The sequence below is a fragment of the Bubalus bubalis genome, chromosome 10 (genome assembly GCF_019923935.1).
Source record: "Bubalus bubalis isolate 160015118507 breed Murrah chromosome 10, NDDB_SH_1, whole genome shotgun sequence".
Taxonomy (NCBI): domain Eukaryota; kingdom Metazoa; phylum Chordata; class Mammalia; order Artiodactyla; family Bovidae; genus Bubalus; species Bubalus bubalis.
The window spans coordinates 29,837,082-29,850,201 of record NC_059166.1 but is presented as its reverse complement, the minus strand read 5'-3'; the positions used below and the strand labels follow the sequence as shown (position 1 = coordinate 29,850,201).

General features: G+C 41.0%; 1 pseudogene; it reads right to left on the bottom strand.

The window, feature by feature from the left end:
• Positions 1-2,538: 2,538 nt before the first annotated feature.
• LOC123464648 lies at positions 2,539-2,709 on the bottom strand (annotated as a pseudogene).
• Positions 2,710-13,120: the final 10,411 nt, after the last annotated feature.

Genomic DNA, 13,120 nt, shown 5'->3' with positions numbered 1-13,120 from the left:
GAAAGAGTAGAAACAGTGGCAGACTTTATTTTTCTGGGCTCCAAAATCATTGCAGATGGTGATTGCAGCCATGAAATTAAAAGACATTTACTCCTTGGAAGGAAAGTTATGACCAACCTAGACAGCATATTAAAAAGCAGAAACATTACTTTGTTAACAAAGGTCCATCTAGTCAAGGCTATGGTTTTTCCAGTAGTCATGAATGGATGTGAGAGTTGGACTATAAAGAAAGCTGAGTGAAGAAGTATTGATGTTTTTGAACTGTAGTGTTGGAAAAGATTCTTGAGAGTCCCTTGGACTGCAAGGAGATCCAATCAGTCCATCCTAAAGGAAATCAGCCCTGTATGTTCTTTGGAAGGACTGATGTTGAAGCTGAAACTCCAATACTTTGGCCACCTGATGCGAAGAACTGACTCATTTGAAAAGACCCTGATTCTGGGAAAGATTGAGGGCAGGAGGAGAAGGAGCCGACAGAGGATGAGATGGTTGGATGGCATCACCAACTCAATGGACATGAATTTGGGTAAACCATGGGAGTTGGTGATGGACAGGGAGGCCTGGCGTGCTGCAATCCATGGGATTGCAAACAGTCAGACACTCCTGAGCGACTGAACTGAACTGAACTGACTCTTTACCACCCTATGGACTGTAGCCTGCCAGGCTCCTAGCTACTTAAATCGAAAGGACCTAAAGTATGAAAGTGTCTCAGTCCTTACTGAGGTTCTCAGATAGCCTGCCCAGAATTGCAAGAACAGCATGATGATGGCAATGATGATAGCAGCTAACATTTGTTAAGCCCTTCTCAACATACTGTTTTAAGAGCTCTGTATGAATTCATTCACAACAGCCCTGTGAATTGAGTGCTATGGTTTCTTCTAGTGTGAGAAAACCGAAGATGAACCAAAGGGTTAAATCCTTGTCAGAGGCAGTGAAATAATGCCAGCTGGCTCCAGAGCCTGACAGTGTTGGACAGCCCTTCAGAAGCTCCCTGAAGAGTCCCCTTGCTTGAAGTCTCCAAAGCAGGCAAGTCTTTACATCGCCAGCCATCTCTGGTCATGAACTTCCTCGGTGTGAATGGGGGTACTGTTACATATGCTTTTCTTGTCAGCAATTGCATTTCCAAAAATTAAATCCACAGATGTGCATATAGACATTTTTTGGTGCAAGGTTGTAGTCTGTACAGGAAATAACTCAAATTACCATCAAGAGATAACTAGCTAAATACAGGATTAACCACCCAGGTCTCTAGTCTATAAAACTGGCTCCTCCGCTCTGCCCCTCTGCCCCCTGCAAGGCTTAGACAGTGGGTAGTACCTTGGTAGGAGTAAACAGTGCCCTTTTCTCTAAGTGAAAGCAGCCTCAGGGTAGGGTCCTTGCACAAACCACACACTGTATGCAGCAGCCCTATGGCCAGGACGCAGTAAAATAGAAAGAGGTGCATATACATCCATGCAGAGAGTATGCGTAGAGTACCTCTGGAAGGACCTGATCACCATTGCTTCTGAATAGAGGGCCTGGAGAGCTGGGGGCTGGGGAATGTGCTTTTCACTTGTAAATCTTTTGATCATGTTTACATTTTTACATATGCATGTGAACCAAGCATACTTTTAAAAAGCTGAAATCTAAAATTTAAAAAATTTAAACAACCTAGTGGGAATTAAATATTCATTATTGGTTAATCAGAAATAAAAGAAAAACAATCTAAGTGTCCAACAATTAGAGGAATGAATAAGTGCATGAGAGGATACATCTTCCTGGATATATTGTACAATCATTAAAAGCCGGAGACATAGAAGGCAGGTAGAGAAAGGGGAAATATTTAGATGATAATGTTAATGAAAGAACAAAATTCTATAAGTGCAGTATGATTGCAAATCACAATAATGTGAAAAAAAAATTGTCTTCTCTTAGCAGCTAGCATGAGAATTTCTTCTGAAGGTGGGATGAGGAACTTACCTTTGTTGGGAAAATGGTTCAACAAGCCCTTTGGTGCAGAAGCTAAACTCATAGAGCTTCTCTTCCAAATCCCCAGGGAAGGTGTCAGTAATTTCTACTTTGCTCCCAACAGCACTAAATTGAATGGATTCTTTTCACAAAGACCACATGAAAGACAGGAGACAGCCAACCATAGGTTATCGCACAACATACAAAAAAGGAAAGAAGGTCAAACTAAATTATGGTAAATTGCTAAGTAGTCATATTAGCAAGGGCTTCCCCAATTTGTTTCATTTCCTGATTATAATATGATTTTGTTACCTCTATACTTTTTTAAAAAGTCAATGTTTAACTTTCCATGTAAAGAAGTGATGAGAAGCAACTCCACTCCAGGTGTGGAAGTCAGTTGGAAATCTTGCAGAAGAGATTCAGAGGAAGGCTTAGTAATGAACCCTCTGTCGTTCTCAGATCCTCAGGTTTTTGGTTCTTGCTGCCTTCGTGTTCAAAAGGAAGTCTGAGCTGTGGAGAGAGGAGGAAAGTTTGGGAATTAGGAGAGGGAACAAGGACCTTAGAAGCAGAAACAACTGATGTTTTTCTCTAAGTTTTTGAAAACATCTAAACAGAGAACTGCATCTCAGATGGATAACCAATGCTCATAGAGAAACTGAAGATCAGTCCAGGGAAAACAAGAGGATTCCCTGATTATATCTGTTTAGTAACATTTATAACCAGATAGTCTTACACTTGATCTTAGCCAAAAGGCCGAGAAGCGATAAATAACCAGATAGTCTTGAGGCTGATGTCTATACTAAGCAAAAGGTATGGTCGTAGTTGACATTTAAGTAGATGGGTATTATTTTAGAAACTGCATTTTTCATCCTTTTACCTCTGGTATTCTGTTCAGCCCACAGAACATGGGATTTGCAGTCAACAATCCAGCCCCTAAATTGGATAGTTAAGGAGTTTGAGACCGCCATATACATGCTGTTGTATTTTAAATGGATAATCAACAAGGTTATCCATAGCAGGGAACTCTCCTCAGTGTTATGTGGCAGCCTGGGTGGGAGGGGCATTTGGGGGAGAATGGATACGTGTGTATCTATGGCTGAGTCTTTTTGCTGTGCAATTGAAACTATCACAACATTGTTAATATATTATTGGCTATCCTCCAATATAAAATAAAAAGTTTTTAAGAATCCAGCTCCCAGCCTCCTACTGGAACATATGACTTCCCACATTACTTAAGCCTTCAAGCCTCAGAATCACAATCAATAAAATGGGAATGATAACAATAACTACCCTTTCAAAGGGTAATTTGAACTACCTAATTCAAAGTCATTTTGAACTTTAAAAAAGATAATAGATATGAAAAGCACTCCATGACATTACATTATCCCACATGAGCAAGGCTTATGCTATTTCTGAAAATACAGAGAACTTCCCCCAAGTAATATAAATGACTAAAAGACTCAATTTTGAGATATCACATAATTTAAAGCATTAGCAATTTACATGTTGTTAATAAACTTGAAACTATATATTGCCTTCTCGTTTTTATTTTGATATGTATTTATAAATAGCTGCTGCTGCTGCTAAGTCGCTTCAGTCGTGTCCAACTCTGTGCAACCCCAGAGACGGCAGCCCACCAGGCTTCCCCATCCCTGGGATTCTCCAGGCAAGAACACTGGAGTGGGTTGCCATTTCCTTCTCCAATGCATGAAAGTGAAAAGCGAAGGTGAAGACGCTCAGTCGTGTCCGACTCTTAGCGACCCCATGGACTGCAGCCCACCAGGCTCCTCTGTCCATGGGATTTTCCAGGCAAGAGTACTGGAGTGGGGTGCCATTGCCTTCTCCGATTTATAAATAGAACCTAGTTTAAAGGAAAATGGGCTTCTTCTACCATAAATTTACTTGCGTGCTAAGTTGCTTCAATCATGTCTGACTCATTGTGACCTCTCAGACTTTGCCTGCCAGGCTCCTCTGTCCATGGGATTCTCCAGGCATGACTACTGGAGTGGGTTGACATTCCCCTTTCCAGCGGGTCTTCCCATCCCAGGGATCGAACCCAGGTCCCCTGCATTGCAGGCAGATTCTTTACCATCTGAACCTCCAGGAAAGTCCCTCAAGTTTCCTTAAAGAGTGAAAAATAAAATTAATAGACCTTTGAAAGGAAGATTGTCTAAAGAAGAGGATAATGTTACTTTCTTGAAGTCACTTTTCAAAGTGCACCAGTGCTATAGGCTGCAGACTGCCTTTAATGAAAAAATCAGTGATGTGTCCCTGAAAATTCCACATAGCTTAATCAGAATATTTCATCTTGTTCTTAAACTGAATTTTCTAAGTAAAAATTTTTTCACCTTTCTTTTTCATTATACTGAATGTAAATTCATTCATTGTATTAAATGAGAAACTGCTGTGTCATTATCAAGACTGTTATTACTATAAATAAACTCACGAATCAATTGGAAATGGATACTCTAAATGAAATATAACTCAGTGTTCAAATCACGTCACAGAGCCATCAGGCCGCAACCTATTAAGGGAGGCTCTGAGCACAGACTCACAGTTTTGTTTTGTTTTGTTTTGTTTTGTTTTTAGCCTCACAGTTTTTGACTCCAGGTAAAACAGCTCTCAGGGTTAGAAGCCTCTTCGTAACTCAGAGCCTCCATCTGCTTTCCTGTAACTTATGCTTGTGAGCTTGGCACTTCCGTCTGGAACAACACATAAGATGGGCCCCTCTCCATAAGGGGCTTCCCTGGTGGCTCAGATGGTTAAGGATTTATCTACCTGCAATGCAAAAGACCCAAGTTCGATCCCTGGGTCAGGAAGATCTCCTAAAGAAAAGAATGGCTACCCACTCCAGTATTCTTGCCTGGAGAATCCTATGGACAGAGGAGCCTGGCAGGCTACAGTCCATGGGGTTGCAAAGAATCCCAACATGACTGAGCGACTAACACTTTCACTTTCACTCTCCACATGAAGAGATCTCTCATGCTTTCTATCAATCTCCTCTTCCAAATTAAGTGCATCAGATTGGATAAACTCCTCCTTATAAAATAGGACATCTGTTCACTAACCACCCTGGTCTAACTTCTCTGGATGGACTAATGGCAACAACAATCTCTAATGGATACATTATTCCAAGTATTCCCTAAAATGTTCAATATACAGTAGAATCAGTACATATTACTTCTACTACTGTAACTTAAATGTACATGCAGTTTGTTTATTTCTTTATTTGGGAGGAAATATTTGTTTAGGGATATTCATTTCATTCCAGGTATATTTTGAGTTTGTTCCCCTTATAGTTGGAAATGTTATGATTATGTGAATAAATTTTGCTTTAATTTTCTTCAGAAAGCATCTTAGCATTTTATTAAAATTCACCATCCCTAACATCCCTTTGTGTTAAAGAGAAAAGAATTACATGCAGCTAACTTCTAAGTGATTTCAAAAACTAAATTACAAATGTCTACAAAGAGTAGTATATTTCTGGAAAATGCTATGCAGTCAAAGCTAGAATGTTTTTTGATCTTCAAAACATACTAGCTAAGTGTCTTGAAAATAGATTAACTGGGTCCTGTACCAGTCAGATAGATCTTAGTAACTGTTTTAGGTAAACTTTCAGTAAGTATAAGTTAGGTTAAATAAGAATTGCAGTTAGGATGATCTTTAAAGTGTTTTATTACATCTCAAGGACCTAGCATGGTACCTGGAAAATCAGACCTTGTTCTATTTGCCAAGGATACACCTGTGAATAAAGCAATTCCTTACTGACATGCCACTTACATCTGCACACGCACTTGTAAGTATGTGTATGGTGGTTGTATACATTCATGAATTATTAAAACCAAAAATACAATGCCCCCCCACCACTTACCACTAAAAGAATAAACCAGTATGATACAGGTATAACTAGGAAATAGAAGTGTTTCATGGTTCACTGTCCTTAAGAGACCATTGATGTTCTATGAATTAATTGGGCAAGAGAAAATATTTCAGGCTTTTGAATAGAATGAAAGTGAAAGTGAAGTCGCTCAGTCGTGTCCGACTCTTTGCGACCCCATGGACTGCAGCCTCCCAGGCTCCTCCATCTATGGGATTTCCCAGGCAAGAGTACTGGAGTTGGCTGCCATTTCCTTCTCCAGGGGATCTTCCCAATTCAGGGATTGAGCCCGGGTCTCCCGCATTGCAGGCGGACGCTTTACCCTCTAAGCCCCCAGGGAAGCCAGTACAAACAAATAAGTGTCATCTTGGACTTGCTAGCGAACCAAAGACTGTCAACATACTTAGACATTTGTTCTTCTACGATAAGGGATAACAACATATTAGTGATATAACCTTTAAAATAAAAAAACATTTTTGTTTTAGAGTTTTTCCAAAGTCTTCATTCATGGAGAAGGAATTTGAGGCTGAAAAATGTTAAAAAACTTGGCTAATATTTTTTAACTTGTTTTATAGAAGTATAGTTGATGTACAAAGTTGCGTTAGTTTCTGCTATACAGCAAAGTGATTCAGATTATACATTCATATACATTCTTTCTCATACTCTTTTGTATTATGATTTATCATAATAGATATATTATGATATATATATATTAGATATATATCAGGGTTTCCCTGATAGCTCAGCTGATAAAGAATCCGCCTGCAATGCTGGAGACCTGGGTTTGATCCCTGGGTTGGGAAGATCCCCTGGAGAAGGGAAAGGCTACCCACTCCAGTATTCTGGGCTGGAGAACTCCATGGACTGTATAGTCCATGGGGTTGAAAACAGTCGGACACGACTGAGCGACTTTCACTTTCACAGGATATAGAATATAGTTCCCTGTGCTATATACAGGAGGACCATCTTGTTTATCCAGCCTACATATAATAGTTTGCATCTGCTAATCCCAAACTCCCAATCCACCCTTCCCTTATCTCCCTTCCCCCCCAGCAAACACAAGTCTGTTCTCTATGTCTGCAAGTCTGTTTCTGCTTCATAGACAAGTTTCTTTGTTTAGACTCCATGTATAAGTGATATGATACGGTATTTGAGATTTGGCTAATACAAACTGATACACTGGAATCACTGCAGTGACTAGCTCCCCAGCCTCCCAGTGTCTAGTCTGCGCTGTTTCTATTCCTCACAACTGCCCCTGTCGTATCAGGACAGAGGAAAGGGAGAAGGAAAGAGCACCACTGTAACAGAATGCACAGTCCATTTTAATATGCTTTCCTCAAACTCTAGTTTTGAAATTAAGTTGAAAAAGGCTAAAGTTGGAATTCTTACAAAATAAAGCTTGTAGTAAAAACTATGAAACTGGGAATTCCCTGGTGGTCCAGTGGTTAGGATCCAAGCTTCCACTGCAGGGCGCCTAGGTTCTATCCCTCATAGCACAGCTGAGATCCCGCAATCTGAGTGGCCAAAATAAATTTAAAAATAAAAACTATGAAACTAATACTCAACACAGCATATAGTACGTGAAATGCTCAAAGACTGGTTGACTTGGACAAAATAATGTTTTTTTTTTCACGTCCAGCTGACTATCATCGATGTCAGCAATTTATGAGATGAGGGATTCCTGGTCACAGACAGATTTCATTAAAGGAAAAGAAATCAATTTTTGTGATATCTTACCCTCCATCTATTTCTTTAATGACTCAGTTTGGTCAGAATATGCAGTTTGAGTTGAAAATAACAGATAAGTATAAAATTCCCATGTATATCTTAAAGAAATAAAGGTAAATAGATGTATTTATGATGTAACACTCCAGTTATTGTTAATTACTCATTCAGTCATGTCTGATGCTTTGTGACCCCACAGCCAACAGGCTCCTCTATCCATGGGATTCTCCAGGTAAGAACACTGGAATGGGTTGCCATTTCCTTGTTCATGATATCTTCCTGACCCACAGATTGAACCAGTGTCTCCCGCGTTGGCAGGCAATTCTTTACCACTGAGCTGCGGGGGAAGCCCATAAGACTCCAGCAGCTTTTGTCAAATCTAACCTGCTTTTGACATAAGGAGACAAGAGTATATTATCTTCATCCAAAATTTTACTCTATCATTTGTTAAAACTAACATTTTAAATCTTAGATCCAAATAGCTATTCAGGCAATACCAATCACAAAACACATGGCTGATTGGAAAGCCCTATGATGGAAATACTGACACTTCTATCAGAAATTCTGTACTGAAAACATATTAAGTGAGTTTTTTGCTTCCAAAATTCATCCCCGACAATGCAGCCGACGTAGCCACTGCTCAAAAATATTTTTGGAACCAGTCTTTAGGAAATGCCTTCAGAAGCAGATTACAACAATCCTTACAAGAAAATCACTTGAATTACCTGCAAGTTGGACGTCATTTGTGACCCATTGTGATATCATTCAGCTTGATCAACCATTCATTCATCAGACTTGGCACTTGTCTATTTCCAGAAATCAGATTCATCCTCAGAGGAGAAATAGATACTCTTGCTGGAAGTGGTTTTCCAAAGACTCTGAAGCAATTCTTAGGCAGGCTCTTCTGTGGTACATCATGGGACACAGAGCTAGCAGAAAGTGGGAGGGAATCTGGGTGAGGCAGGGACCTGCTCACCGAGGTCCATGCATGATCAGAGGTGTCAACCAAATGCCCAAGACTGGTGGTTCTGTGAGGGCCAAAGACCTTGCCATCCCGTGGTTGGTTCAGGCAGTCAGCGGTTCCAGCCTGATCTATCGGTCAAGAAAGCCTCTCCTGAGAAAGATCTTGCCCTTCAAACATGGGCCACAAAGACTGAGGGCAGCTGCCCCTGGCCTCAGCAGCCCTAGTTTAAACCCCAGCTCATAATTCTAGCTACTTGAATTCAAGCAATTAACTTGCATTATTTTTTATACCTTTGGATAAAGTCTGTTATTGAATAACAGATGCTGTTTTAACTAAATAAATTTATAGCAAGTCATTTTCTATCACATTTGTCGAAGAAAAGCATGGAGTCTAATAGTTACACGCATAGGCTTGGAGATCAGACAAGCTTGGGTTCGAGTCCAGCTTTTTCAGTTGGTAGCAGTTCTTTGAGCTCCATTTTTGTCTGTAAAATGAGGATAAAAATATCTCTCTCTAAGGGCTGTCATTAAATGAGATAACCTCTATCCTAAACATCCTTCTTAATACATCGAAGTGCTCGCTAATTGCTGCTGTGACCGCACTTTGGATGTAGGAGGAAATGAAACAAACAAGACGCAGCTTCTACCTTCAGTTTGTTCAAAAGTGCCACATGGGACTTCCCTGCGGTCCAGAAGTTAAGAATCCACCTGCCGATGCAGGGAACACAGGTTCAATCCCTGGTCTAGGGAGATTCCACATGCCACAGGGCAGCTGAGCCTGCACACCCAGAGCCTGTGCTCTGCAACAAGAGGAGCCATCACATTGAGAAGCATGCGTGTACCGCAACGAAGAGTAGCCCTCACTCATAGCAACTAGAGAGAGTCTGGGCACAGCCGCAAAGACCCAGTGAAGTCAAATACACAAATAATTTTTCAAAAGTGCCCAGTGGAGTTGGGGTGAAATAGACCTGGAAGCAATTAGAAATGCAACAAATACAACAGCAAAGAGGAAAGCCCAGTTGGTGGGAAGTGGTCACGTATGCTGGAGGGTTTAGGGGAGAGGGAGAATCAGATAAGGCTTCTGAGAAAAATGTTCCCTAAACTGGGTCTTAAAGGATGAGTGGGAATCCCCATGTGGCAGAAACAGCAAATGCCATAGCACAGAGTTATGCTAACTTGGCACTTTGGGGACCAGATGTTACCTATTGTCTTTGGAGGTCGGATGAGGCAGCAGTGGTATCCACTGGGAGGGGCTGGTTGGTCAGGAAAGAACTCAGACTCTGGAACCCAGAGTTTGAACTCGAGCAGTTTACTAGTAGCTTGAATGTGGGTTAAGTACCTAGCTTCTCTGCTCCTTAGTTTCCTCATCTGTAAAAAAGGAATATGACTTAACAGGTTAATACTTGTAAAATGTCTAGTTCAGAGACCAGAACAAACTAAGTTTTTGAGTTTAGCTATCGTGATTGATTATCATCATCTCTGACCACAGGCAGCAGGACCTTGGAGGACAGAAGCTATGGTCTAGTTCTCAGGGAAGAAGGGTTAGTGTGAGCAGACCCAGCACAGGCTCCCTGGCTACCAGCTGTTTAGGGCAAGGCTGAAAGCCTGACCGTGAAGCGGGGAACTCAAGGTCCTTAGTGGGGAGGACCAGACAGAGACCTAGTAAAAGGCTGAAACCACATGGGACAGAGTGCCGTCCTACTCAGGGGACCCTCCGGTGCCACATCATACTTCCATGCCCCAGCAGATGGACCTGAAATCGCTGATACTCCTCTCCAGATTAGCCTCTGACAAGGCTTCTCTCAACTGCAGGATGACACTGGGCTAATACAAAAGCAGGGGGTGGTGGGGTAGAAGGGGAGGGCAATCATTTGAACAATTACAATGTCTTTGGAAACATTTTCAAGTGTAAATTATAGTATGAAGTGAAAATGTTAGTCACTCGATTGGAGTGTAGCCTTCTAGGCACCTCTGTGCATGGAATTCTTCAGGCAAGAATTCTGGAGTGGGTTGTCATGCCCTTCTCCAGGGTATCTTCCCAACCCAGGGGAAAAAAAAATTCCACCACTTTTTTTTTGGTGCCATCATGTGGGATTTAAGTTCCCTAACAAGGTATGCAACCCATGCCTCCTGCACTGGAACCTCAGAGTCTTAACCATTGGACAGCCAGGGAAGTCCAAAATTCCACCACTTTAATGTACCAATCTTTACTGGAATAAAAACAAAAACTATAATCCTATCATTCATAATTAGCCTTATGCTTCTTTCTAGTAGTCAAATAATAGCTGTACTTACACTGAAGAACTTATAAGAATCTCACTGAAATCTTAAAGTTTAGCAATACTGGCATCTGCTCTTATCCTTGAATTATATAGAAAATTTATTTTGTTGGGAAAAGAGCTGAATTACAAAAAGATACAAGCATCCAATGTTCATAGCAGCATTATTTATAAGTGTTTAAGTGTTAGTTACTCCATTGTGTCTGACTCTTTACAACTCCATGGACTGTAGCCCACCAGGTGCCTCTGTCCATGGAATTCTCCAGGCAAGACTACTGGAGTGAGTTGCCATTCCCTTCTCCAAGGGATATTCCCAACTCATGGATCAAACCCCGGGTCTCTAGCGTTGCAGGCAGATTCTTTACCATCTGAGCCACCAGGAAAGCACACAGTCTAGACATGGAAGCAACCTAAATATATATCAATAGAGAATGGATAAAGAAAATATGGTACATATATACAATGAACTACTACTCAGCCATTAAAAAGAATGAAATAATGCCACTTGCAGCAACATGGATGGACCTAAAGATTATATTAAGTGAAGTCAAAGAAAGACAAATATCATATGATGTCACTTATATGTGGAATCCTAAAAGAAAATACAAATGAAATTATTTACAAAATAGAAATAGACTCACAGACATAGAAAAAAATTTATGGTTACCAAAGGGGAAAGGAGAGGGGGAGGGATAAATGGGGTATTAGGGATTAACAGATACACCCTACTGTATATTATATAGATAAACAAGAAGGATCTACTGTATAGCACAGGGAACTATATTCAACATATTCTAATAACCTATAATGGAAAAGAAACTGAAAAAGAATCTGATTCAGTTAACTGAATCACTTGCAGTACACCTGAAACTTTGTAAATCAACTACAATTAAGAAAAAAAGTTGAATTAGTTTGATGATAAATCTCAGGTTGATAAAAGCCATGGTCATTTGTAATTCATGATTATGCTTTAAAGTAAGCTGTTTTTGCAAGTTATGAAAATCTGACTCTACTTTGTGACTAAAGATCTGACATTCAAGTGGTATAACTAGTTAGTAGCTTCCCAGGAGGCTCTAGTGGTAAAGAACCCCCCTGTCAATGCAAGAGACACAAGAGACATGGGTTCGATCCCTAGGTCGGGAAACTCCCCAGGGGAGGGGCATGGCAACCCACTCCAGTATTCTTGCCTGGGGAATCCCATGGACAGAGGAACCTGGTGGGCTACAGTCCATAGGGTCGCACAGAGTTGGACACAACTGAAGCGACGTAGCTCGCACACGGGTGCTAATGCTATACTTCCCTCTTGTGGCAAATATAGAAAACTGCAGTCTGAACTTCTTTGCCTTTCAAGTTTTTCTGCCAAGTTTTACACATCCTTGTAAACTGCTTTAAATACTTTCAGGAAAAAGGCAAAGTGTAAACAAATAAGTAAACAAATTTATAAGATGGACAATGTTTCCCAGGGGTTAAAAATATGTATTTTATAAAAGCATGCATATGAGTATGTGTGTGTGTGTGTGTGTGTGTGTGCAAACCCATCTGCCTGTGTTCAAATCCCATTTGACCACTTACCAGCAATGGAAATCTGGGGGAGTTCATTCGGCTCCCCACGTCTAGGTCCGCATCTGTGAAATGAGGAAAACAATAGTACCTTGTCTTGTTATAAGGATTAGAGTCAATATTTGTTAAGCACTAAGAACAGGAGCTGATATATCAATGCCATTCAAAATGAGAGCTATTTGCTCTCACCTGAATTGTAAATTACAGTCCACTCCCAAGTGCAGTGTAACAGAAATTCTTAGGGAACCACAGGCCATTTCCCCCCAGTGTCCAGTCCAAAACCACATCTCCTTGATAAGAATATTTGGCACAGAGTACAGAACAGAGTACAGAAAACCTGATGCGAAGAAGTGACCCATTTGAAAAGACCCTGGTGCTGGGAAAGATTGAAGGTTGGAGGAGAGGGGGTCGACAGAGGATGAGATGGTTGGATGATGGCATCACCAACTCAATGGACATGAGTTTGAGTAAACTCCGGGAGTTAGTGATGGAGAGGGAGGCCTGGTGTGCTGCAGTCCATGGGGTCATAAAGAGTCGGACACTTCTGTGTGACCGAACTGAACAGAAACTGAAATGGCAACCAAATTGAGCTGTGAAAGTAAAAGTCACTCAGTCGTGTCCAACTCTTTGCAACCCCATGGACTATACAGTCCATGGAATTCTCCAGGCAAGAATACTGGAGGCTATTCCCTTCTCCAGGGGATCTTCCCAACCCAGGGATTGAACCCAGGTCTCCCACATTGCAGGCGTATTCTTTACCAGCTGAGCCACA